The sequence below is a fragment of the Barbus barbus genome (assembly GCF_936440315.1).
Source record: "Barbus barbus genome assembly, chromosome: 10".
Lineage (NCBI taxonomy): Eukaryota > Metazoa > Chordata > Actinopteri > Cypriniformes > Cyprinidae > Barbus > Barbus barbus.
In genome coordinates, this window is record NC_136738.1 from 16,740,651 (window position 1) to 16,768,593 (window position 27,943).

A 27,943-nucleotide genomic window follows, 5' to 3' on the forward strand; every position below is an offset into this window, starting at 1 on the left:
AATAAAAGCAATATTTTTTTCACATTTCTTTTACATTAGGAACATGTTTTAGAGTGTACCTGTGTGTGAGAATGCTGTCAAACAGTGTGGGTATCAGCACGCAGTTTCATTTCCTGGAGATGATTGATGGCTCAGACGGTGTGTGTGTGTGTGTGTGTGTGTGGTGGGAAGGAGTTGTCATGACGACAGTGATGTAAACAGCCCGGCGGTCCTGCCTCAAAGGAGCTGATGTGACTGAGTCAGCACATACAAACACACACACACATTTTTCTACTGATGAAAACAAATGGGAGTTTTTTCATCTAGATTGATGTCGCCTTTAGGGTTCACAGTCCCTTCACACACACACACATACACACACACACACACACACACATACGCACATTCTCTCTTCACTGACAAATCACCATTATGATTTTATTTCTGCACTCAGCTCAGCTCAGCTTTCTAGAGACATGATTTCAGGATGCACCAATGTACAAAGAACAGGAAACACAGAGAAGGAAATTCAGAAAGCTTTAAAATATCTGCTAGTCTGCTCAAATGTGTGACCCTTAACCAGGGCCGGCCCAAGCCTTTATGGAGCCCTAAGCAAAATTTTATTTGGGGGCCCCTCGATGCTGCCAATATGAGTGGTTATTGTCAAAGCTTGATTATTCACACACTATAAATCTAACACACCCATTATCAGTTTTGTTTGTTGTAGCTGTGTTGCTTACATCACCATTGTCTGCCTGCATGTTTTTACCCTTCTGTGGTTTTTAATTGTAACAGTTGCAAACTTACAACAGTAGTCAGGTGTTAATTTTCACTTTAACATTCAAAGTCTTAGGCCCAGTTTCACAGACAGGGCTTAGACTAAGCCAGTATTAAGCCTTAGTTCAATTAGGACATTTAAGTAATTTTTATAAACATGTCTTAGAAAAAAAGCATTACAGGTGTTCATCTTAAGACAAAAAAAGGCACTGACATGCTTTAAGATCAGTCAGTGCAAGTTTCTTTCAGTTGAAATAGCTCAGAATTACATTTTAGTCATAGGACTAGATGGATGGCATGCTTTATTCCTAGCAAAGACACATTGTGTAGGTTACTATAAAGTTTACTCTGTTTTTCTCCCAGCTAACTGACCACTTACTTTCATGTATATCGGGAGAAATAGGTGAATTTACGTGATGTTAATCCGACAGATCCACACGGCAGCGTCCTGCGCATATTATCAACATGCTCATTATCTGTGCCTGCATGACACGTCGCAATGGAAATAATAAAATTATATGTATAGAATATTTAATTATTTAATATTTCACTTTTGTATAATTACCACTGTCCATTGACACATATCACGAATATAAGATAAAATAAAAAAAACGGTCTTGTCATGTAGACTACTCTTGGGGGCCCTCTGCTGGCCACGGGGCCCTAAGCAGCCGCTTAGTTCGCTTATGCCTTGGTCAGGCTCTGCCCTTAACCCTCCTGATCCTGATCGCCTAAACCCTGGCCATTAATCATCATCAAACACTCACGATACAATATACACGCATACAAACACACTTCTATTAATGGCTCCAGTATATCATGAGACTGAAGTTCATGAGCAGTTCTCTAGTTCTTCACCGAATTGTCAGGGGATCATTTACATTGTTTATACAGGCTACTGTACTGTACGGTACAAACCAGACGTCATATGGCTTTACTGAAGTTGTTTACATCTTTATAAATTCTCTCAGCGTGTGTCTCAGGGAGATATGGAATAGGCCATTCAACACAAGCACTCTATTTTAATTAGATGGAAAGTGACTCCCTATTCAGACCACAAATCATTATTATTTTTTTCATGACACACACAGTAGGTAGACCAGAAATTAACATATCCTTCCAGGTAAAAAAATGTGTATAAATAAATACAATTAAATGAAATAAGGCTAATGCAAGGAGTACTAAGAAAAATCAAGCAATCGAGGAAAATACATACAAAAGAAGAAAAAATGAGAGTGGTTACTGGTGGAGAAAAAAATATTAGATACTCTTTAAAAAACTATATTACATTTGAGAAATACAATAAATGTAGCCAAACCAGAGGCAAAGATAACAGTTGATTTGGCTGACAGTGCCATGTCATATCACAAGGAGCGTGAGGGGGATGCCATTGAAGTATGTCTTCATTTGTAATTTATCATTTAGTTTAAAAAAAAAAAAAAAAAAAAAAAATATTTTTACATTTTACAAATGTAGAGAATATAAATTAATTTGATTAGAAAAATAAATATGTTTTCACATTTTACTTGATGATATAGTTGGATATAACAAAGCATTTACTTAAATCTAATTGGTGTCCTTTTATCGTACAAAGTTTTGGCACCTTTGCCCAAAATAAATAAATAAAAATAAAAATAGGGCCCTATGAAATCCATTTTATTTTTTCCCAAATTAGAATTTTTTTTTTTTTTTCCAAATTCTGTTTTATTTTTTTGCTGTTTTTTTTTTTTTTTTTTTTTTAAGGTTAAATTAAAAATTATTCATTGGTAAAAGATTAATTATTATGTCATTGGTAAAAGAAAAGAAAAAAAAATATTTTGTTTAATGACATCAGTTTTTTAGTTTCTAAGATTACCAAGTCTTCTACAAATATTTCTAGGCAAAATAAAAATATAGAAAATGAAATTCTATGTTTAATTTAATTGTATATAAATGTTTTTATTTTTTTCAAATTCCGGTTTAATTTTTCTGAATTCAGTTTTTTTCCCCCATTTAAATTTTTCTAGACTCTGGTTTAATGGAATAAAAAATAATAATAATAATAAATAATAATAATATATATATATACATATATACACATATATATGCACAATATACTTTTCTGGATTCCATTTAAATTATTTAAATTTTAATAATCAAAAGCATCTCTAATTAATTGATTTTATTTAAAAAACAAAACTGATGCATTTATTTTCAGAAATATTATGTTGTGTATTTAAATTTTTCTGGTAAACATTCCTTTAAAAGTAATGTTTTTTTATAATAAAGATTTTATTATTAGTAGTAGTAGTAGTATCATTATATTAAGTAATATATTTCTGTCAAAGTTTCTTCAAGTTAAACCAAACTTTTATTTTGATGGGTTGCTGTGAAGACCTGTAAAGTTTCTGTTTTATCCTCAAAAGATGCTCTTAATATGCTCATGAAGTGACTCTCAGAGCAGTTCTAGAGATTATGTTCATGTGTTCATGTACTCATTTATTGAGAAGGCAGAGGCTGAAAACACTGCGAGCATCACATGAGCTTCACTATGTGTGTATTAAACGAAACTGTGCATCTGTGACATTCATTCACACAGAGACACGCAGAACGTGCAGGATTCATATTTAAATTGCTTAATATTCACAGACACTAATCCATACTGCATTTTGATTGAATTGTACTGACCTAATTTTGATTTATTATCCAAAATGTGCCAAATTCCGTGACATTCCACGTTATACAGTAAATTCTATTTTTATGACTGGATTTCATCTGCGTTTTCCACATTGCAGGAATCCTAGGGCCCTATAAAAAGTGCGATGCATGACTGGCATCAAGATGGAATTGTCATGTTTATTGGTGTTTTGCAGCCACAATGGTGTAGTTATGGCCTCTATAAATACAAGCTAACTGGTTATGCTAACTAGTCAAATCATGACCATGTGCTAGCATCCAATAAATCTGATTAGTCAATTAAGCTGCCTTTTCTGTCTAAGAAGTCAACTTCATCCACTCATAGAATCACTGTATCCTCAAAACAAACCCATTTACGAAGGACTTTATTTGAACACTAACAAAAACTCAAGCTTCACGTTTCTGCTCTGGACTTCCATAGTAAGTGTATTAATGGCTCTGCTGGACTGACTCTTACTCTAGACACATAATCATTTGTTCATGTGAGTGATGCTACGGACAGGAAGCAGGGAATACTTTAAGACTGTGCCTGTCGAAAAGCAAAGATTTTCATCTTTTTAAATGTACAGTCTAATTTCTTCTTCTTCTTGTCTGTACATCTGAAGCGATTCAATCTATTGCGTGTCAGTGTGTGTTGGATCTTTGCCTGTTATCCCATCTGTCAGATTTGCAGCTTCAGGTATATGTTTGGTCTTGAGCACTTAAGGGAGAGATCATTAAATATAAGTGAAGCAGGTGTATGAGTGTGTTTGTGTCCATGGAAGGCAGCTGGGCTAAAACACTCAGAAACACGTGAAGTACTTCACTCTGAGGACGAAGACAGAAAACGAAAAGCAGAGATGAACAAGTGCATCTTTCATACATTGTCCCTTTTCTTTTTATATGTTGTGCACGATGCAGGCCCGGTTCTACATGAGAGCTCTCTGAGTTGAAATTGCAATAACGCACACTGGCAAAACAATTTTCGCTGACCCAGAGAACAAACATAAAATCCATGCATCAACACTAGTAATCATGCATGATCTTGCAATTCAGCCTCATAATTTGCAGTCGTGGTATTCGGCTTTCATGCCTCTAACATGCACATCATGACATTTGATTTATGATCTCAGCTTGCACATACATTTTGCAATCTTCTATCCACTGCCTACTACTTTTATTTGCAGTTCCAGGATAAAGCTGCCCATAACCACTGATCTTGACAGTCAAACCCAAACTTTACTCAAATGCACAAAGTGGCCTTTATATTGTTCCAGACAATTTATTCCTTCATTACTTGCTGCATACTGTTCAAAAGTTTGGGGTCAGTAAGATATTGCATAAATAATAATTTTACCATAGAAATATGCTCTATACCAGATGATTGTCACGACAATACTAGTTTTAATTCAGCACTAGAACATCTCTCATTTCAGAAGCACCCTCAGTGAGTTTATTGTTGTCTGATATGATCAAAGACAAGCTTTCTATCTGCGTCATCAGTGATAAACACAAAATACTATTTTGCTTCTTTCTTTAAAGTACAGTCCATATGTGTGTTTCATGGCAAAAATCTATGAAATGTGCACAAAATTTGCTAAATCTAAAAGACAAAAACAAACGACAGCTTTTAGAGGGATGCAGTTTGGATTAGACCGTAGAAATTAATTGAGCTTAAGAACAATAGAAATCATTGGGATGTGCTGCAGATAAATAAAAAGTGTGTGTGCAGGCTCTACTAGAGTTCACAGAGATATGCCTTTGTGCTCTGAATCCTCTGCAAAAGTTGGAGGAATGCAGAAGCAACGTGATCCTTTCAGACTGATTGTGCCCAGTGTGTTTGATCCAGAGACAACTGCTGTGATCTCTGTCCTCGTATGCCAGCTGCTGCCCACCTACCAAGATGAGCTGCTCTATGAGCCTTTAAAGGGATAGTTCATCCCAGAAAGAATATTTTGTAGTCATTTACCCATCCCTGTGTTGTTTCAACCCTGTGTTATTTGATTATTGTACATTCTAAAAGAAGCAGTAGATATTAGACAGGATGCACTCTTGCAAGGATGGTGATTTATTCTAATAAAAAGTACTGTAAAAGTATTAGAAAAATCCGTGCCACTCTTCTGAAGCCATATAATGGTCATAAAGTCTGGACATGAAAATAAACATGAGACAGTAATGTCCTTTATCTGGAGAGCGAAGGCCTGTTCTGTGTTTTTGGCACGCAGGGTCAGCTCATAAAAGTGGACAGGATGCTTGCCCCTCCAAACCGACTCCATGTGTGTGTTGGTGTGGAGCCTCGAACCACAGAACAACAGGGGAACAGTTCAGAGATATACCATAATCCGGCCCACAAATCATCTGGGTGTGTTTGGAGTAGAAACCGCCCTGTCATATATCCACACTAACAATGTGCATATACAGAGCAAACGATGGTGACAGATTAATCGATACAGAACGGCAGATATAATAAGACATCTATCATTTATCCATCTCTCTCTCTCTCTCTCTCTCTCTCTCTCTCTCTCTCTGTCTGCTTAAATGTGCTGTTTATAACAGACAGCTGAACTGGATCTGCGTTACAAGTCTATAATGAAATAAATATGGCATTGTCTGAAAAATCTATAAGTACAAATACATCAATCAATGCATCAAACAAAATCACTGACAAATCAAAGAGAAAGGCAAATGCTGAAAATCAGATTCACATGCAGTAAACTACTGACTTCTATGATTATAGTTAATAGTTCACAGTTGCCCTTTTCCACCAAAAGCATGCTTGTGCCAAAAATGGGCATTGAGTTGACTAAATAAATACAGAAAAATTCCTAGCGCAGATGACAGGAACTTCACTGTCTCATAAAAATAAAAATAATTACACAAATATCAACGTCTCGAATGGACCTACTGAATCTCGTGTCTGTGTGTGTGTGTGTGTGTGTGTGTGGTATGTGGAACATCAGTATATATGGAATCTCTGATGGTTTTCCTTCACTGCCCCATTTCAAATTCTCCCAGCCGATCACGCCTGTCTGCATGCAACTCTGGCACTCTTTATGGAATGAAAGCAATCCTTATACCGTTTATAACAAAGCAAACCGATCAAAAATAAACGTTTTCCACACAGAGCCCAAAGGTTTTATTAAACACTGTTGTATATCATGTGGTATTAAACAGAATTCCTATGTAAAGATGAAGCTCACACACACACTTCAACACAGGGCTGCATATTGGAAAAAGTGACATTGCGTTATTTTGTTATTCTGCAATACATTTTGCAAAACATAGGAATTTTAACTAGATTACTTGAATATCTCTAATTAGAAAAAAAAAATCATTCTATAGTCATGGGGGTGATTTTGATGGGGAATGCATCTGCATAGGAAAAAAAAACTCTTTTAGGGCTAACAGTTTGGGGGAAATTATTAATAATTAGTGTGTTTTCTTTTGTGATTATTACCACAAATGTTAAACAAAATAAGAAATTTCTTGTAATAATGCTATTATACTGTAAAATACAAAATAATGATTATAAAAATTATTATAATCGATTTAATAGAAAAAATTAAATAACAATACCAATATTTATTATTATTATTATTCCTTTTCTAACGTTAAACATCAACTTTATATTTGGCAGTTTTGCGGCAAATAAAAACATACACAGTAAATGAATCGAGCTGCCATGAGATGTTGAACACTGTATTGATCTGCACTAAATAAACAAAACAGAGACATTCAGTAATCGCTAAGCCATATTACAAAATCAAATTTATTTAAAAATATCATGCAGCCGTACTTCAACAGGTCAAAATTCCCAGACAATAGGCATGCAACACAAGAAATTAAAACTTTACTCCAAAGATAGTGTTCTGACTCCAACTTTCTTCTCCACACTATATGTTTAAAAAAAAATTAAAAGCATGGCTCAATCACATCCTAGCCACATTCAAAAAATGTCATATTACGTTGCTTAACCCTATGAATTAACAAAGCGTCACTGACAAAGGTGTATGGACAGTAAGGTTAGATAATCCAACTGTATCGCTTTCTCAGGTTAGGATTTAACCTCCATAGACATCTAGTTATTGTGCACGTTCTGAAAGTTCATGACCTTCATCAACCCCATAGGATGTGGAGTACATTGAGAGGTTTATAGTAGACGTGAATGTGCTGGTCTATATATAGCAGTGGCCCATATGGCATACAGATCGCTGCTGCCAGCTGGACCCAAAGGGTGAGGAGAGAGAAATGTGGCACTACAGCGTTTGATGTGGGAAACGAGGGTGGACAGTGAGGGAATACGCTGGCTGATGAAATGAGAGAGAGAGAGAAAGAGAGAGAGAGAGAGAGAGAGAGAGAGAGAGAGTGCCATGCCAATATAGCACATTCATTTGGATTGACTGCAATATTAGGAGGTTGAGGGCACAGTCAAGTCTTCATTCTTGTAAAATAATACCGGAATCAAGCAGAGATAATTAAAAGCGCTGGCTGAACAAAAGAATGCGTGAAAGGAAAACTTGAAAGGGCGGTGTAATTAAATTGAGATGCTGCTAAGTAGTCAGCCATAAGTTTGGCTCGGACAGAACAAAATATTTCCTTCCAACTTGTCTCCTATGGGCAGATCGTCACTATAAGCCCAGACTCACCCGGAGAAGGGCATGATTTGATATGTGCTGAAAGACAAGGTCAATATTCACGCAGCCAACTGAAACTTCAAATCCAAATTTAAGTCGTGTGAAATGTTGTGTGTGTAAACAGAGAGCGGGGTGCGTTAAAACTTGATCTGAAGGAGCATAGTCAAGTGGAAGTGAACTTAATCTGGACTGAGACCACATGGCATGACCACAGAGGCCAGAGGCTACTGTACATGTGCTACTCATGAAAAAGCTAGAACTTTGACAGACAGCATGAATTAAACTCTATTAAATATGAAGCGAAAATATCTGCCACAATACTCATAGCAAAAAAACTTTCTTCCTATATTTTAAATTTGTGATAAAATGTCATAATATTACCATTTTAACTGTATTCTTGATCAAATAATTGCAGCCTTGGTGAGCATAAGAGACTTATTTTAAAAACATCTTACCAACCCCAAACTTTTGAAGGGGAATATATTTTATATAGTAATACAGTTTTTAGGGTAATATAGGTTTTTTTTTTTTTTTTTTTTAGAAAAGTCCAGTTCTTTTGCTCTCAGATGGTGCAGGACCTCCTGAGGGAAAACACACACACACACACACACAGATTTAGCACTGTATGCCAAAACCCAACTGAGCAGGAGCTGACTTTGACAAGTGTTACCTATTAAAATTAGTTACTATGAAATATCCCATAATTAAACGTAATTAACGCCTTTGGTCAGAGAAGAGGTGTGCTTGGGTTACTCTTTCTGTCAGACTCTGGGTTTGCAAGCAGAACAGCGGTTGGATGATTCAGTGTTTGGCAAGTTTAAAGCATAGAACTCACAGCAGCTCAATTGCTTGCAGGGTTTTTCTTAGATGGCCTCTCAGACAGTCGGCTGGCCTTTGGCTTTTAGCTCCTTAAATTATAGTGTGACAGCACATATGATGCGGATCTAGAAACACCCCACACACTCACATGCTGAGAACACATTCAATATACACTTAAGTTAAACCAAAGATATTCTTGACAGTTAAATAATTTTATGGTATGTACCACAGTGTATTTTTAGCTGTTTGCTATTAAATTATATACTGTCAAAGTAGCTTTCAAGATTTAAAATGTGCAAACAGACAGATAGATAGATAGAATTAAAGACAGATCACACACAGACGCTAACTGCATAATTGGGAGGTAATGCCCCATACAAACACAGCAATCCACTTTCTCTCATTCACAAGTTAATAACCCACAACAAATGTTTCTCCCTCTGTTTTTTTCTTTCTTTGTCATTAGGACCTCCTCTCACAAATACAGTTACAGGACTGAAGAGCCTCCTCTTAAAGCTACTGACCGAATCCTCTCCATTAGATCTCAGGGAGAGAAAAAATGAACCTGTTAAATTTAATGAGATAACTACTTCACCCCTGTTTTGGGCCATATTTCACCTCCTGATGTGAAGAGCCTCCTCTGGCAGATATTATGTCTTTTTAAATGAAATCACTGAAGCCTACGTTCACAAAAATGGTGGAATGACTTTTATTTGTTCTTCTGCCATGAGATGGTGTAAGTGTGTTTGATGCAGTGCTGAATATTAAAGTAATACGTTACAAGAGGCAAATTTACCACAGTTATGGGATGTTCCAAAGCACAACACAAAGCAGATTTCCATCAATATAAATCACTAAGTACAAAGTTCAAAAGTTGGGGTCAATGAGGTTTTTCATCAAGAATGCATTAAATTGATCAATAGTGACAGATATTTACATTGTTACAAAAAGTTCTAATGAACTTGACATTCAAAGAAAAAAATGCAGTATGGTCCCCACAAAATATTAAGCAACACAACTGTTTTCAACATTGATAATATGAAGAAATGTTTCTCGAGCACCAAATCAGCATATCTGAATGATTTTTGAAGGATCAAGTGACACTGAAGACTGGAACAATGCTGCTAAATAGCAAATAATCAGCTACTGTAGAGTTTTTACTATTACTGTTTTGTACTGTATTTTCAAGTAAATGCCTTACTACTTTTAAATTCATTTAAAAAAAAAAATCTTGACCAAGCAAAAAGGTTTAAAATTTACTGTTTAAAATCAAAAGAAAATCCCAGTACTTGCTCAATGCATCATTGAGAATTGTAAAAAGACACAAAGCTCTTGGTACATCCTGTTAAAGTTCACTAGTAGTAAATGAACAATTTTATATTTAAACCATAAATCATAAACACTGACCTTAATCCAGTCCCCGACTGGAAATCCTCAAGTGTAGGGCATTCTGTACATATTAACAGCATCTGTACTTCTCTACCACAAATATATTCTTGTCTGGAGGCAAACTATCAAAGCTGGTTTTAGCCTCCCTCTAGAGAAATACATGGTCATTTTGAAGCAGATGATCAAGTGTTGGCTGTAATTTGGCCTGTCTCTTTTGATGTCCAAGAAGGGGCTGTCATTATTTTACAGCCGGAATTGGATTTGTCCCCCGATGGTCGTGTGGATAAGCACTGAACTCATTAATGTGCTTCCAAAGGCTTTGGTAAGAAATAAAGCAATCATGGGGTAATTTCGTTAACAAACACTCATCACAGTCATCTCGTGCCCTGTCTAATAGCTCTACTGTGCTGTACAAGTGTGTGGGGAAGCTCTACTATAACATTTTTGTTAAATGCCTCTCTTTTCAAATGGGAATTCTGTGAAGCCAAAAAAAAGACATATAAGGGTGTCTTCCTCTGATTTTATTTTTGTTTCTATTGGTGTCAGGTGGCAGAACCGGAGGCTTTCAGTCGTAGCTACAAATTTTGTTTCCTCATCATAAGATGCATTGTGTGCTCCCAGAACCTGGCTCAGTGTTGACAGAAACATTTAAATCATGTTGTATTTGCTGAGATTTGTTGCTTGTACAAATCACATCATTGACAAGCAGGTTACATAAAGGAAAATAACAGAATGAGAGAGAGAAAGAGAGCATATAAACTAGATTGGTATGTTTGCCAGTATTATTATTATTCTGCTCAGTGAGGAGGGTATCATTAATGTTCCCGTTTAGTTCCTGTTATTTAGTTCATTATTAGTTTATTATCATTCAGTCTGATCACCTGTGTTCAATTAATCATCTCATTTGCTCCTTTGTTTCCTGTCCTTTATAAGCCTTCAGTTTCTGTATGTTCTTTGTCTCAGTTTAATGTTATTTTCAATGGTCGATGTGTGTTGCTGCTTATTAAAGATTCTCTACGTTTACTCCTTGTTCGTGCGCTATTTCTGCAACCATGACCCCATGATAGAGGGAATACATTATAACACATATATGAGATTCTGGACCACAAAACCAGCCATAAGGGTCAATGTTTTGAGATTGAGATGTATACATCATCAAAGCTGAGTAAATAAGCATTCTATTGATGTATGGTTTGTCAGGATGCAACAATATTTGGCTGAGATACAGCTATTTGAAAATCTGGAATCTGAGGGTACAAAAAAATATATACAGTATATATTTGACCCTGAACCACAAAACCAATCACAAGGGTCATTTTTATTTCTTTTTTACTTAGATTTACACAACATCTAAAAGCTGAATAAATAAGCTTTTAAGTTTGTTAGAACAATACTTGGCCGAGATACAACTATTTGAAAGTCTGGAATCTGAGGGTGCAAAAAAATCTAAATATTGAGAAAATCGCCATTAACGTTTTCTAAAAGAAGTTCTTAGCAATGCATATCACTGATCAAAAATTAAGTTCTGATATATTTATGGTAGAATTTTTACAAAATATATTTTTGTATTTTTGGAACATGATCTTTACTTAATGTCCTAATGATTTTTTGCATAAAAGGGAAAATTATCATTTTGAACCATAAAATGTATTGTTGGCTATAGCCTACATCTAAAATTAATAGTAGGTTTAAAAAAAAAAAAAAAACATAGCTAACTTACAACAAAGTAAATATTCTCTTAATATATGTAATACTTTTCCTTTGTTTCAGTACAGTGACAATAAAAAAAATATATAATTTTGGAGAAACATTTTACAATGGTCTATATAGTATTTATGGGTCTTTATACATAACATTATAGTATGTTGCTGGTATAATATTTTAGGAAGGGGGGCTCTTGCAAATGGGTTCATCATTTTGGTGGTCCCTAAAATCAAAATGTTGGAGATATATCGTAGATTTGTAGACTTCCCATATTAATCTCAAATTCAACTAATGCACAGAGACAGGTTTGCATGTATTTCCAGTTTATAGTAGCTTAACCTAGATTTTAGAACCAGTATACTTCCCGTTTCATAAGCCATAACTTGCAATTCCTAATTCAACAATCCAACACCAGTGTAAAAAGCAGACAAACATTCACAGGGTGGAGGTCCATCAGTTACACAGCACAGTTGCCAGTTTTAAATCACACATTCAGAATCCAGCAGGCCTGAACAGAGTGAAGGATTAACCAGTCTAACACAGATTTAGAGGGAGGAGAGAAGGATTAGAGGAAGACACAAAGCACATGGGATTTTCCCATTTCACCTATGACCCCACACCATCCTCCTCATTGATTTTTGACATATCTGGTCTCCAAAAAGGTATGCAAACCAATTAGATATAGCACAAAAAATAATATTCCTTTTAATGAGTTGTCTGACAAGCAGCCATAATAGGAGTATATGCACCATCAAAAAATGTAAGTCTGTGTAAGCACTGCACTGCACTTCTGAATTAAGAGAGAAAAAATCTGTATCTATATATATATATATATATATATATATATATATATATATATATATATACACACATATATATATATACACATATATGCTCACCAGGGCTGCATTTATTTTATCAAAATTAAAAGAAAGCAATAATGTGAAATATTATTACAAATTAAAATAACTCTTTTAATACTTAATTTAAGAATTTAATTTATTTCTGTGATTTTATTTATTTATTTTTTACATTCTTGATTGCTTTTGGTATTCAATACTGTCAAAAAAGTCAAAAGAGGAACATAAGACCAAGTCTGCTACGATGGTTTCACTTTCTTGCACCTCATTCCTTCTTTCCTTTCTCACTGTGTCTGGTAAAGGGGTTGGTAAACAATCACTAACGTTCAGTTTGATTTGTTTCAGTGCTGTGCTGTTTCCCCTGTAAGAGGCAGTCATTACACTTTAACCTTGACTAATCAAGCATGTTTTCTCCTGGCTACATTGGCTAAACTGCCTCAGGAGCAAGTGTAGAGTGTGTGTTGCGTCAGAGGAGAAGATGGGGAAAGACACAGAGTGAGGGGGAAAACAGTGAAATGACTTTAGCATGCTCTGTCGACTCTCTGAGACACCATTTTCCTGTGTGTGCTTCTTCAACAATCACAGGTGTGTGTGCAAATCCATAAATCCTCCTATATTGACAGATTGTTATCCTGGCAAGAACACAGTGTAAAAATAAGCGGCATGTCAGGTGTGACCCAGAGAATCACGCAGCTGAACAACAGCAATCTGTAATGTCGTCGGTGCTGTTGAAGGTTATCAGACAAGAGGCACTGTATGCATCTAGCTAAGCTCAGACACATTTAACACCACTGGACACATGAGAAACAACACTTTATCATGTTTGAAATTATTCATTAATAAGGGAATGTGGTCCCGGACATGCAACGATTTATGACTTTAATATGGAGCACTGTATACTGTACACACATGCACAGGGAAGGTCCAAAGTGATTCATAGGCGATTTCGGAGAGGCTAGCAATAGCAAGCTAGCTTTGAAAACATAAGATCCCAGCCTTCCTGCAAATCCCTCTCCAAAGTCATGCCTATACAATAATATCCATTCTTCCATTCTCGCTCGGTCTGCAATAGTGTAACGGAACATGCTGATGACGTATCATGTCTGTGCAAACAGAGTGTGCAAGAGGTATGCAAATACACAGGTTGACAGGCAGGTAGGACAGCCTATCATAGCCCTCGGACCGAAGGAAATTATTGGACAAAGGATTTATGGTCATATGCCTTCCACAGATTATATATATTCAAGTTTAACCACTATTATTGATTGCTTTCGGAATGCGTAGAGACTTTCAACGAGCATAACAAAAAACTGTTTTTGAACCAAATCCCCTATCCTGCTTTTTAAAGGGATAGTTCACCCAAAAATGAAAATTGAACACATCTCTTAAATCTTTATTTCACCCTCTAACTCCAGCACTCTCTAGTCTAACAATGTTTTATCTATCTGTCTTCTTTGTATCAATCTGACCCTGTAACACTAGCTTTCTTTTCTTCTATCTGCTTGTTTTCTTTATATAAAAAAAAAACACTTGCTACAGTACATGTACAGGTCCTTTTCAAAAAATTAGCATATTGTGATAAAGTTCATTATTTTCTGTAATGTACTGATAAACATTAGACTTTCATATATTTTAGATTCATTACAACACAACTGAAGTAGTTCAAGCCTTTTATTGTTTTAATATTGATGATTTTGGCATACAGCTCATGAAAACCCAAAATTCCTATCTCAAAAAAATTAGCATATTTCATCCGACCAATAAAAGAAAAGTGTTTTTAATACAAAAAAAGTCAACCTTCAAATAATTATGTTCAGTTATGCACTCAATACTTGGTCGGGAATCCTTTTGCAGAATGACTGCTTCAATGCGGCGTGGCATGGAGGCAATCAGCCTGTGGCACTGCTGAGTTGTTATGGAGGCCCAGGATGCTTCGATAGCGGCCTTAAGCTCATCCAGAGTGTTGGGTCTTGCGTCTCTCAACTTTCTCTTCACAATATCCCACAGATTCTCTATGGGGTTCAGGTCAGGAGAGTTGGCAGGCCAATTGAGCACAGTAATACCATGGTCAGTAAACCATTTACCAGTGGTTTTGGCACTGTGAGCAGGTGCCAGGTCGTGCTGAAAAATGAAATCTTCATCTCCATAAAGCTTTTCAGCAGATGGAAGCATGAAGTGCTCCAAAATCTCCTGATAGCTAGCTGCATTGACCCTGCCCTTGATAAAACACAGTGGACCAACACCAGCATCACTGACTGTGGGTACTTGACACTGGACTTCAGGCATTTTGGCATTTCCCTCTCCCCAGTCTTCCTCCAGACTCTGGCACCTTGATTTCCGAATGACATGCAAAATTTGCTTTCATCCGAAAAAAGTACTTTGGACCACTGAGCAACAGTCCAGTGCTGCTTCTCTGTAGCCCAGGTCAGGCGCTTCTGCCGCTGTTTCTGGTTCAAAAGTGGCTTGACCTGGGGAATGCGGCACCTGTAGCCCATTTCCTGCACACGCCTGTACACGGTGGCTCTGGATGTTTCTACTCCAGACTCAGTCCACTGCTTCCGCAGGTCCCCCAAGGTCTGGAATCGGTCCTTCTCCACAATCTTCCTCAGGGTCCGGTCACCTCTTCTCGTTGTGCTGCGTTTTCTGCCACACTTTTTCCTTCCCACAGACTTCCCACTGAGGTGCCTTGATACAGCACTCTGGGAACAGCCTATTCGTTCAGAAATTTCTTTCTATGTCTTACCCTCTTGCTTGAGGGTGTCAATGATGGCCTTCTGGACAGCAGTCAGGTCGGCAGTCTTACCCATGATTGCGGTTTTGAGTAATGAACCAGGCTGGGAGTTTTTAAAAGCCTCAGGAATCTTTTGCAGGTGTTTAGAGTTAATTAGTTGATTCAGATGATTAGGTTAATAGCTCGTTTAGAGAACCTTTTCATGATATGCTAATTTTTTTGAGATAGGAATTTGGGGTTTTCATGAGCTGTATATGCCAAAATCATCAATATTAAAACAATAAAAGGCTTGAACTACTTCAGTTGTGTTGTAATGAATCTAAAATATATGAAAGTCTAATGTTTATCAGTACATTACAGAAAATAATGAACTTTATCACAATATGCTAATTTTTTGAAAAGGACCTGTATTATGTTAGGCTAACCAAGACTTGTCATAGTGCTTGCATATTGTTGCTCTTTTGTTGGTTTTGATTGCTTCTATTGTCCTCATTTGTAAGTCGCTTTGGATAAAAGCATCTGCTAAATAATTAAATGTAAATGTAAACTCTGAATTTAGCACTGGTTGAGTGTTAATATTGGACCTTGAGTACATGTTATCACTGTGTGGAGCTTAGCAGAGCAACCAAGTAAATGTATCCGCTGTGAGAGGGATAATAATTTGGTCTGTCTTGTGTAAAGTGTTTAGAACGAATCAAACTCAGAGCTGTGTGGCCTAAAACAGTGATTTATAACCATACCAATACTACAATTGATACTGGTAATCTGTCAAAAGGCCAGTATTAAAATTCTGTACAATATGTCAATATAAATAAATAAAAAAATAGAAAACAGCTATTTTAAATTGTAGTATATATATATATATATATATATATATATATATATATATATATATAGACACATTTAAATACATGCTACAGTATGCTACACACAGAATGCTACAGTATCATCAACATCAGAAGGGTTACATAAAAGCACCCAAGAAACATCCAAAAAATACGCACCCAAAACATATGCATTAACATTTGAAGCCAGATAATCATTCAACAATGACCTGTTTATGACACATTTCCCAAGGATACAAATATTATGCAGACACAGTCGACCGCCAAAAAGAACCATTATAGTGTCTCTACAAGGAGATACTCATAAAACCCCTCCTCACCACCTGTATAAGCACAAAAATACTCTTTAGCCCATGTCATGTCTGTCTTCTGAGTAACATCTACAGGTCAGCATCTCTCAGATACTCCCAGGAATACAGGAAAAGCTTCACAGATCCACGCAGCGCTGCATATGCACATGCATGAGCGGCCTCATACCGGAAGGTCATTGTGACTGTAGCTGTTATAATTACCACTGAGAGTAATTAGCTTTGCTCTCTCAAGGTCTCCAAGCCCCCGAACACACCTTTACACTGTCAGCGGCCAGCAGTAAACGTGTGTGTGTGTGTGGCACAGGTGATGTATAATCAGCTCTCAGTGGAGGTGTGGAACATTACTGTCTGACATAATGATACCCCTGCACCGGACGACAGCACGTGAGAGAGAGAGAGAGAGATCATTAACTCCAACACACTTAATGAATTTGAACGATGAAGTCAACTCTTTCTTTATCGATGTATATTAGTCAAGGTGCCAAGGGCATCATTAAAAACTTTGCCTTTTTCACTGTCTTTTCTCTGTCAACTCCCATGCTGCAATGCTCCTCTTGTTCCTCTTTTTCTCCTCAAAAATGTCCTTCTCTCTTTTTTCTCCTTCAACAACTTCGGCGAGACAGAGTGGTTGTCTGTTCCTCTGTCTTTTGTGCTCTATGTGTGTGTGTGAAGGTGATAAGGTACAAAATCTGTCTAAATGTGTCCAGAGGCTCTCCTCTCACCAGGACTGTCAGGACGAAATGAATAATCTGTTGCTAAGACACACATACACACACTCTAACAATACAGCAGAGAACTTCGGCTTCAAACAATACACAATTTCAGTAAGACACAGGGGTCACAGACACATACAGTTTGATTGTTGTGTAGAAAGGCACTGAAAGTGTGACATCTCTGCAAATAGAAACACCCCTCAGAATCTGAGAAAATAATATTTATTTTACTTTACAAACAACAAAATGTAAAATACAAGTAAACATTTTAACTTTACTGTGCAAGATATCAAGTAACAATTTTCCAAATATCTCTCTGAACCTGAACTTTGTTATAATATAGACAGTTTTTCTGTGTATTTCCTATTGAAACAGGAAGTTGGGGTGGGACATATTAAAGTGCTTTTAATTTAGCCTATTATAAATGACTAAGGGCCAGATTTACTAACAGCTTGTGCCAGTGAAAAGCATCTTTTGGCGTTAAAGTACCACTGTCAGAACTTACTAAAGGCGCGCAGTGAAGAATTAGCACTGACAAGGCATGGATGCAGTTATTTTTGCCCTTCACATTATTGAATATGTATTTTTAGGAGTTTCCCTTCCAGACACAAAATTTATGGGAGGAGAACATTAAAATGAATCACGCAACACGATTTACTAACATTTGCACTCATCAAATCACTGGTATTTGCATCATTATTTAATGCACAAAAGCATGTCTAAAGCAAGTATTTCACACTGCTCTTGGTAGATTGCACTGGTCATTATGGAAATGATCTAGCAGTGTCTGTTCTTTAATGTGCACATTTTCAGTAAATCACCCACAGAATTTTTCCCTTCAATCGACGCTTTTATGAAAATGCACTCTAACGCCAATTTGCCCTGTTTAGTAAATTTGGCCCTAATAGTGCAACAGTCTGAGACTGTAAGTAAAATCACAGTCATTTTCTGCACAGTGAAACTTTTACTAATAATGTACTGAAATTTCACAAACTTATATTAGCATACTAAATTATAATAAATATAAATTAATTATAATAAATTATAAATTAAAGTGTATATCTATATATATATATAAAAAACTGAATCCACACTTTTGTATGTAAATAGATATTCACCAATTTACCGATATCCAGTGCAGTCCAATGAATGAATGAAGGAATGAAGATGAAACGTGTCTACTCATGCCTATAATGCATTGAAAAACAACCAAAATGTCTGTAAATATTTAAATAATTTCAAATAAAATATATATGGTACTTTATATGTATGATCAGTGATTTATAATGAATATTTTTATATTTTACTGTCATTCTTTTTCAAAATTAGTATTTGCTATATGCATGAATAGCACACTGTTTTATAAAAGATGTACTGTTGTACTGTAAGGGATAATCAACAGCTAGCCTTGCATTAAAGGATTTTTTTGCACGACGTGGAGGCAAAGAACCGCCCGACGTGAAGCCGAGGGTGGTTGCCTCCGCGAAGTGCATTGAAATCCTTTAATGCACGGCTAGCTGTTGATTATCCCGCTTATTCCATGGTCATTTGCCAAGTTATAGACAAGTTAAAACTAATGTTGCTCTTCGCAACGCAATATTTGACCGAATATGTCAAAATTCAGTTAAAATAGCGCTAGCATTCTGCCCGCTTCAGATCACACAGAGATGAAATAGTGCTGTAAGCATGTATTTGAATTAATTATTGATCGATCAATCGAGACAGAGAGATGACAGTTGTGTGTACCTGCTTGCTGCGTCTGCGCGGCTTTCTACAAACAATTACTTCAAAAACAGCGATTTTATCACCTCGTTGCTGGGAAATATGATGTAGCGATCTAGTATCTATTTTATTAATAAAAATTGTGGGAAGCGTTGACAACACATTTATTTGTGTGTGCAGCGCAATCTGCGATCTCTCTCTCTCTCTCTCTCTCTTTCTCTCTCTCCCTCTCTGTGTGTGTGTGTGTGTGTGTGTGTGTGTGTGAAAGAGTGATGTGTGTTGGTTAGTGTGCATCAATTAAAGCAGTGCATAAATATGGAACGGTGATTAAACTACCTGTGCATTAAACGGTTTTACTGTATACCTGCCAGCCAATCAAAGCTTAAAATAAAATATTGTCATTGATCTTGAAGCTGGATGATTTAGTTAAATGCTTACTGTGGAAAGTAGTTTACATTTTTGCCAGGATCAAACCCTGATTTGCAAACTGCTAAAGTTATTTACTAAAACATTGTGTAGGGAAAAAAAGCGAACAGACATGGACCAACAGTGACTCCATGAGCTCTTTAACATTCAGTTAGGTGTCTGGAGCTTTGAATACTGTGTGCCGGAAACATGCTTGACCTTCAGCTGTGCAGTTCCCTGACAAACGACTGCAGTGAATGTGTAGTATCTGCTGTTTTCAGAGAATAACCATCATTACATCATCACAATAAAGTGTCTAGTGTTTTCAAACACATGCATGTCAGCACTTTTCAAACACCACTGTTGACAAGAGCTCAGGGTTGCAATTGGCTCAAGCCAAAAATGAAAACACCTGCCACCCCTCCACAAGAATATCACAAAGTGTGTGTGTGTGTGTGTGTGTGTGTGCGCGCGTGTGTGTGTGTGTGTGTGGTTTATGAGGACACAAATTTGTATAATGACATGGGTATGACAGAGGTATTACAATATGAAGGTGGTTTATGAGGACACTGCCCATGTCCCCGTAATTCAAAAGGCTTAAAAAACATACTAAATGGTGTTTTATTGAAAATCTAAAAATGCACAAAGTCTCCTGTGAGGGCTAAGTTTAGGTGTAGGGTTGGTGTAGGGCAATAGCACACACAGTTTGTTCAGTATAAAAACCATTACGCCTATGGAGAGTCCCCATAAACCACAAAAACCAACATGTGTGTGTTTGTGTCTGTGTGTCTGTGTCTGTGTCTGTGTCTGTGTGTGTGTGTATGTGTGTGGCCTCGTGTTACTCTACAGCATTTTGTTTTACCTTGTCTCAGCACCTCAAAGCCCCCTCCCCTCAACACCTGCTTGGGACGCTTTTTGTGCCCTTTTGTTCTAAACACACACCACCTCATCATCAATTTCCCATCTGTCTTTCCCATCTATTTAACACTGACGTGCACAAACGCGCAAACGCATGCATTAAGGAGCAGCAAAACACGTAAGAGAGCGATTAAACGGCACGTTGCTATGCGACTCGACCTTCGGAAGAACGCCACAGAGCCGTAATGATCCACGCGACCATCTGTGACTGCCGCCCTCTGCCTCACTACAAACCATTATGACATCGCTGTCTCATCTCCATGGGGAAAGACGGCTTTATTAATAACTCAACACTCTTGCCAAGCGCCTCTCTCTCTCTGACTCCATCATATACTGTAGGGACAGTGATTAGACACTCAATTCCCTGGATAAACCAACTTTAGCCAGTGGAGAGGCATACACACACACTCAGCAGCCATTGATCGCTGGTGAAGGCTCACGGGGAGGATCAATAGTGGATTTCTTAGTACAAACGTGAGTGTTAAAGGGTCAAGGCCACACACAATACGGTTACGGTTAATTCTACATCAATCAGGTTCACACATGCACACCTAAACTACATTATAGTATACAAATGTAAATATGTATTATATGGACACACAATTAAGTAGAATCACCCTGACACAGACCTTTAGAAAATCACAATCTCATAAGTTCTCAAAAGCATCAGGTCTCACGTGTTTATTAGAAATATCTCCCATCAAGGTATTTTTTTTATTTTTATTTTTTCTCTTTCTCAGAAAACCATAAGCCATTCAGATCGACCAGTAGTAAAGATCTCTTTAACATCATTCTTCAAGCTGTGAGATTACAAGGAGATCAAATGGAGATTTGTTGCTTTGGACCTTTTTTCCTCAGAAAAAAGATATACAAATCAGTGTTGTTTTACTATTACCTGTTTACTATTTTAGTTTTTATTAATATTTTGAATATTGAATTAATATTAATATATTCATACTTTGAATGTTTATTTTTAATTAAAATCATAATTTTAATTAACAGTCATTTTATGGGATTCGGTCAATTTAATTAAGTTATTTATTTTTTTATGATATAATTTAACTGAATTTCAATTTTAGTTTTAATAATTTTTTTTCTGTCAAGTTGTTAAACTTATTTCAGATAGTTGCCAATGTAGCATTTAAGTTTCATTTAGTTTACGTTTACATCTAATATCTAATATCTAATATATCTATTTTATTTAATTTTCCTTCTTTTAAATTAGCATATATTTTAAACATTAAAATTTTGTAAAGGCAAAACCTCCTCAATTGAAATAACTGATTTTAGTGTTTAGGTTCTATTTATACAATATAGTACATAATTTGTATTTACTTATTTATTTACCATAATAATACAATTATTATTGGCATATAAGGCAGAATTTCAATACCAGTGCATTCTAATCCATATTGTCTAGAGTTTCAGGAGAGATTTCAACAATGTATCAAACTGAGCAGACTTGCCAAGATTCTACCCACTTTCTTTTTTTTTTATACCTTTATACATGTTCTTCACTGTAAAAAATATTGCTGCAATTAGTTATAACAACTTAAAATTTGTTGAGATAACTTAAATATCCAACTCAAGTAAACTAAACTATTTAGGTAAAGCAGTATTTATTATTTTTATTTATTAATTATCATTATTATTTATTCTAAATTTCTCAAAACTCATTGCATGAATCTTTTTTTTTTTTTTCACAGTGTTGTATTTCTACAAATTGTTTCTGAACTTAACCATACAGCCGGCCCTCAAATAACACATCTGAGACCTTCATTAAGAGCTCCAAGAAATAACATGTTCCTCAGGACATTCTGACATTCAGACACATTCATCGGCGCACAAACCTTTACAAACACACACAGAGCCATCAACCCTCAAAACGCAGACGGCCTTCAGAAGAGGCCTCACATCACACTTTCATCTGACAGATCTCAGATCAGCTGCCTCATTCAGAGAAATCTCAGCTCTGTCCGGACCTCAGAGAGAGAGAGAGAGAAAGAGAGAGAGAGAGAGAGATAGAAAAGTCAACTCAAAGAAATTGAAGAATCCTTAGAATCCAACCACTTCTGGAAACATTGGAATACACTAAACGAATCTTATCATCAAGAACTAGCCATCCAGAATTCTCCAACCTTTTGAGTAATACAGAAAACAATCAGGAACAAAATGCAATGTGCGAAAAACTAAGGGTTTTAGAGTCGACCATCAAAGACTACCAGAACCCTTTAGACTCTCCAATTACACTAGCTGAACTATTAGACAAAATACAAACCCAGAAAACCCAAAAAGCTTGTGGTGTCGATGGCATCCTAAATTAAATGATAAAATACATGGAGCACAAATTCAAATTAGCCATCCTCAAGCTCTTCAATATCATCCTTAGTTCAGGTATATTCCCCAACATTTGGAACAAAGGCCTAATCACCCCAATCCATAAAAACGGAGACAGATTTGACCCCAATAACTACCGTGGCATATGTGTAAACAGCAACCTAGGTAAACTTTTCTGCAACATCCTAAACAGCAGACTAGCCCATATTCTTAGAGACAGAAATGTCCTGAGCAAGTGTCAAATTGGCGTCCAACCAAAATATTGCACATCAGACCATATATACACTCTCCATACCTTAATCGATAAGAAAATCAACCAAAACAAAAGCAAATTTTTCTCAAGCTTTATTGACTTCAAAAAAGCTTTTTACTCCATTTGGCATGGAGTTCTTTTTCTTCCATTAATTCAGTGCGGCATCAGAGGAAAAACATGTGATATCATCAAATCAATGTACAAAAACAACAAATTTGCTGTTAAGATTGGTAACAAACACACAGAATTCCTCCCTCAGTGTCGTGGAGTGAGACAGGGCTGCAGCTTAAGTCCTACACTGTTCAGTACATAAATGAGTTAGCCAGGGCTCTGGATCAGTCTGCAGCACCCGGTCTTACTCTACTAGACACTGAAGTCAAATGCCTCCTGTTTGCTGATGATCTGGTGCTGCTGTCTCCCACTAAAGAGGGTTTACAGCAGCATCTAGACCTCCTGCACAGCTTCTGTCAGTCATGGGCCCTGTCAGTTAACCCCAAAAAGACAAAAATAATGATTTTCCGAAAAAGAACCAGCAACCAAGACCAACATCAGTTTTAAATTAGACAACATGCTCCTTGAGCACATGCAGAACTACACTTATCTTGGCATAAATATTAACAACACAGGGAATTTTAACAAAGCTGTGAACGACCTTAGAGACAAGGCACGGAGAGCTTTTTACGCTATTAAGAGAAATATCAAAATTGACATCCCAATCAGAATCTGGATAAAAATATTCAAATCAGTAATAGAACCCATCGCACTCTACGGATGTGAAGTCTGGGGCCCACTCACAAACCAAGAGTTCACTAAATGGGACAAACACCCAATAGAGACTCTGCAGACCGAACTATGCAAAGTTTTGCTCAGGGTATACCCACTTATAATCACAATTCAAAAAAGGGCCATTAAATTCTATGCCCACCTAAAAAATAGTGATAAACAGACCCTCCATCACAAAGCCCTGAACTACCAAGACCTGACACCAGAAAGAAACGCCCTCAGCCAATTGGTCTTAGAGCTGACTACACAAACCACAACATGTCTGACTGAGAATAAAAACTTAGCCAGACCAAACCAAATAATTAAAACACAAAAAGAAAAATACCTAAAACATTGGAGAGATGCAACAGCCCTACAAAGTAAATTGGAATGCTATTTGGCCCTAAATAGAGAATATGAATTGGCAGGATACCTGAGTACAGTGAGTGACCCTAAACTGAGAAAAGTCCTGAGCATGTGCAGACTCAGTCAACACAATCTCACCATAGAGACCGGCAGACACAGACAGACCTGGCTACCAAAAGAAGACCGGCTGTGTCCCCACTGCACAGGAAATGAAGTGGAAACAGAACTGCACTTCCTGACATCCTGCCCTAAATATGCACAAATTAGGGACACATTCTATCCCCATTTCACAACTCACAAAGACTTCCTTCAGAAACCAAATATGGACAAACTCCCATACCTGTTAGGAGAAAGCCCATCAAGCTAAAACCTGGCCGCCAGGTATGTGAGGTCCTGTCACGACGAAAGAGCCTCCAGCGGGACAGAAATACCAACACACTCACTATATGCCTAGAGGCACTTCTATATAAAAAAAAATATATATATTTATTTTATTTTATTTTTAATTTTTTTTCATTATTATTTTATTATTATTTATTTATTTTTATTGTATAGTGTTATTAAAGCTTTGGCAATGTAAAGATTTATTTTACCATGCCAATAAAGCTATTTGAATCTTGAATCTTGAGAGAGAGAAAGATGGGCAGAAAAACAGCTGGGAAAGAGGAGGATAGACAGAGGTTGAGAGGAAGCTGCACTCCTCATGAGGTGGAGGAGTCTTAATTGCAAACTCTGTGCTTGAGGAGCCCAAAGGCTCAAAGGAAGAGAGAGGCATATAGAACAACGAGAGAGAGAGAGAGAGAGAGAACAAGGAAAGTGTGTCTACATATCAAGAGAGCAATATTGTAGTCAGACTGAAGTGAATCAAATATATATAGGCCTAGTTTCATAGACAGATCTTAGATTAAGCCAAGATTAGGCCTTAGTTAAATTAGGATATTTGGGTTTAAGGACATATATATTTATGGACATAATAGTTTCTATTACTGAATTAAATATCAGTCAAATTATAATGGGTATTTAAATTTTGGATGGCATAGAAGGCCCTTGTTGCTTTCTCTTTCAGGTAAAGTGTCTTTCTCTCACACACACACATAACACATTCTACATCTGCATATTGAGCTGTTGTGAGTCACACTACATTATCCACATTGCATTTGCATGTTTGCCACATGTTAATCCAGCAGTTTCTAAATCCCCCATAACTGTTAATCTAGTCATTAGTCTGTCAGTTCTCAAACTGTCATCCATATTTAACATGCATGAATCTGGCACATAAAGAGCAATTCACACATCAGTCTGGAAAATAAGACATGTCTGGTGCAGAAATTGTCCAGGTGGACACTCCTGAAAGCAGTGAAGCGAAAAAATAAAAAAACATGGACCATCAACTTCAGTACTGCAAACAGAACGAGTGCAGCTGAAATCCGGAGGGAGCGGGACTACAGCAGATATTGACGGGCTGCTGGCTGAGCTGAAAGTGTTGACTAAACATCTTTGAGAAATGTGTGTCAGAGCCAGATAACATATTTATTTTAATGTTTAGTACAGTAAAGGGTGGTCCAAAATATTCAGCTTTTTAAATAGCAATAAATCAGCTGTTCAAGTTGTACAGTAAAAAGTACTAATGCATACAGAATATACATAGAATATACTGTACAGTGTCCTTCAAAATTTGGAAACATCAGTTTTTTTTTTTTTCTCTGTTCTGTTTAAATGTTTTATACTTTGTTTTGTCACGTATTAATGCAAAGCTATCACAAAAATGATAAAGCTTTATTGCTAGTATTGTATAAAACCTTACTTTACTGACACCACTTACCATCCACTACAATTATTTATTTTATTTTATTATTTTTTTGGGGAAGGAAATCTCATACTCCGCAAGTTTGTATTTATTTAATCAAAATACAATAAAATACATACATAATGCATATTAGGATTTAATTTATTCCTGTGATGAAAAGCTGAATTTTCAGCAGCCATTGCTTCAGTTTTTAGTATCACATGATCCTTAAAAAAATCATTCTGATATGTTGATTTGCTGCTCAAGAAATATTTCTTATTATTATCAATATTAAAAACCCTTGTATTTTTGTAGAAACTGATTTTTTTCAGAGTTCTCTGAATAGAAAGTTCAAAAGAACAGCATTGATTTAAACAGCATTCGCTTTTGGTGTGTGTGAATGTTGAATGTGTGACTTATTTTTGCCTTTATTACAATAGGACAGATCGGAACTGACAGGAAGCAAAGTGGGAGAGAGATAAGGGGCGGGATCGAGAAAGGTCCTCGAGTTGGATTCAAACTTGGGACGCCCAGCGCAACTATTGCTGTAAGGCTATCGGTGCCGACCTTTTAATGTGTTTTTGATGATTAAAAAAACAGTATTTTGTTTAAAATAAAAAAAAAAATCGAGTACATTTAAAACTTAATTGTAAATAGTAAAAATATTTCATATCACTGGCAAAAATGAAAGACTTTACCTACTGTTGTTTCTGCCTGCACTGCCAAACCGGTACATCAGCCCCATCCAAAAACTCACACCATTGGCTGAAGCAGATGACACGACAGACACCCAAACCAAAACAGAGCAAATCTTTTGAAAGTGCAGTAGTTGACACTGTACATCAATTGGAGACAGGAAAAATTTGCTGCTAACAAAGCTGCTATAAATTCATATTCAGCTGCATTTGCAACATGATTTATGCATGCATACTACACGTCAAACTCTTCCCAGAGGAGCGATAGAAAAGCGCATGTTTAAAACGTTTGAGAATTAGATGTTGAGAATAAAGATGAAACATATGGTTTAATATTTGTATAACTATCAAAATGACAAACAATTGCTCTTCTTTTTATTTAAAGCACTTGACAATTTTATGCTTGTTCTGTCATCCATTATCCGTCTGCTCTCTTGTTCTTTTCCCCATAATTTCTCTCAGATCTGACCTTAGGTCGCCGCTTCTCTCTGAAGCTCATTAAGCACAACCATTAATCATCACTCATTTCTAATTCATGCATTCATTTATTTTGGATAATTTCTGCCCACTTTTATTGCCTGTGCATCTCTTTGACCAGGACTGTGACTGTTCCACAGGAGCTCAGGGCTTCTGGGGTCACAAGCGCTCTTTGTTGTCAAACCTCTGTCTCTAGTTGCCGCAAGCTTTCAGTCACAAGCGCTCAGCATCCGTTTAGAGGTGTGCCTCTGGGTAATGAGCAGCAGAGATGATTGCAGGGTACACTGTGATTCGCATTGGTCTCTAATGGAATGAAGGAAGACACACAGGGGAAGGTTAAATTAGAGATTGGGGCACATATGGAGTGACAAAAATGAATACAGAACACTTAATTATGAACAGTTCCATTATGAAGCTTATTTGTCCACATGGATATTGTGGACAGAAGTCATTCATTTGTGGTTTTTGAGTGGATTTAAATACCGAAGCCACTTTTAAAATAGTTTAATACCAAACTACTAAATTAGCTATTTATAATTTGAACAATGTATCAAGAAAAAAAAAAAAAAAAAACACAAGAAGCTATTGTAATAGCAACAACACTGTTTTTTTGTAATTTTTCCAACCCGGTATCACGCCAAAGTGTGTAATAGACACCAGTTAACCATGGTTTTATTGTAGTAAAGTAGTAATGTTTTTTTTTTTTTTCGTGTTTATTACCGTTTGTATAATCACAGTTTTACTACAAATGTCATCATAGCTACCATGTTTTTTGGTTTAATTTGTAGCCATGCCCACATGAAAA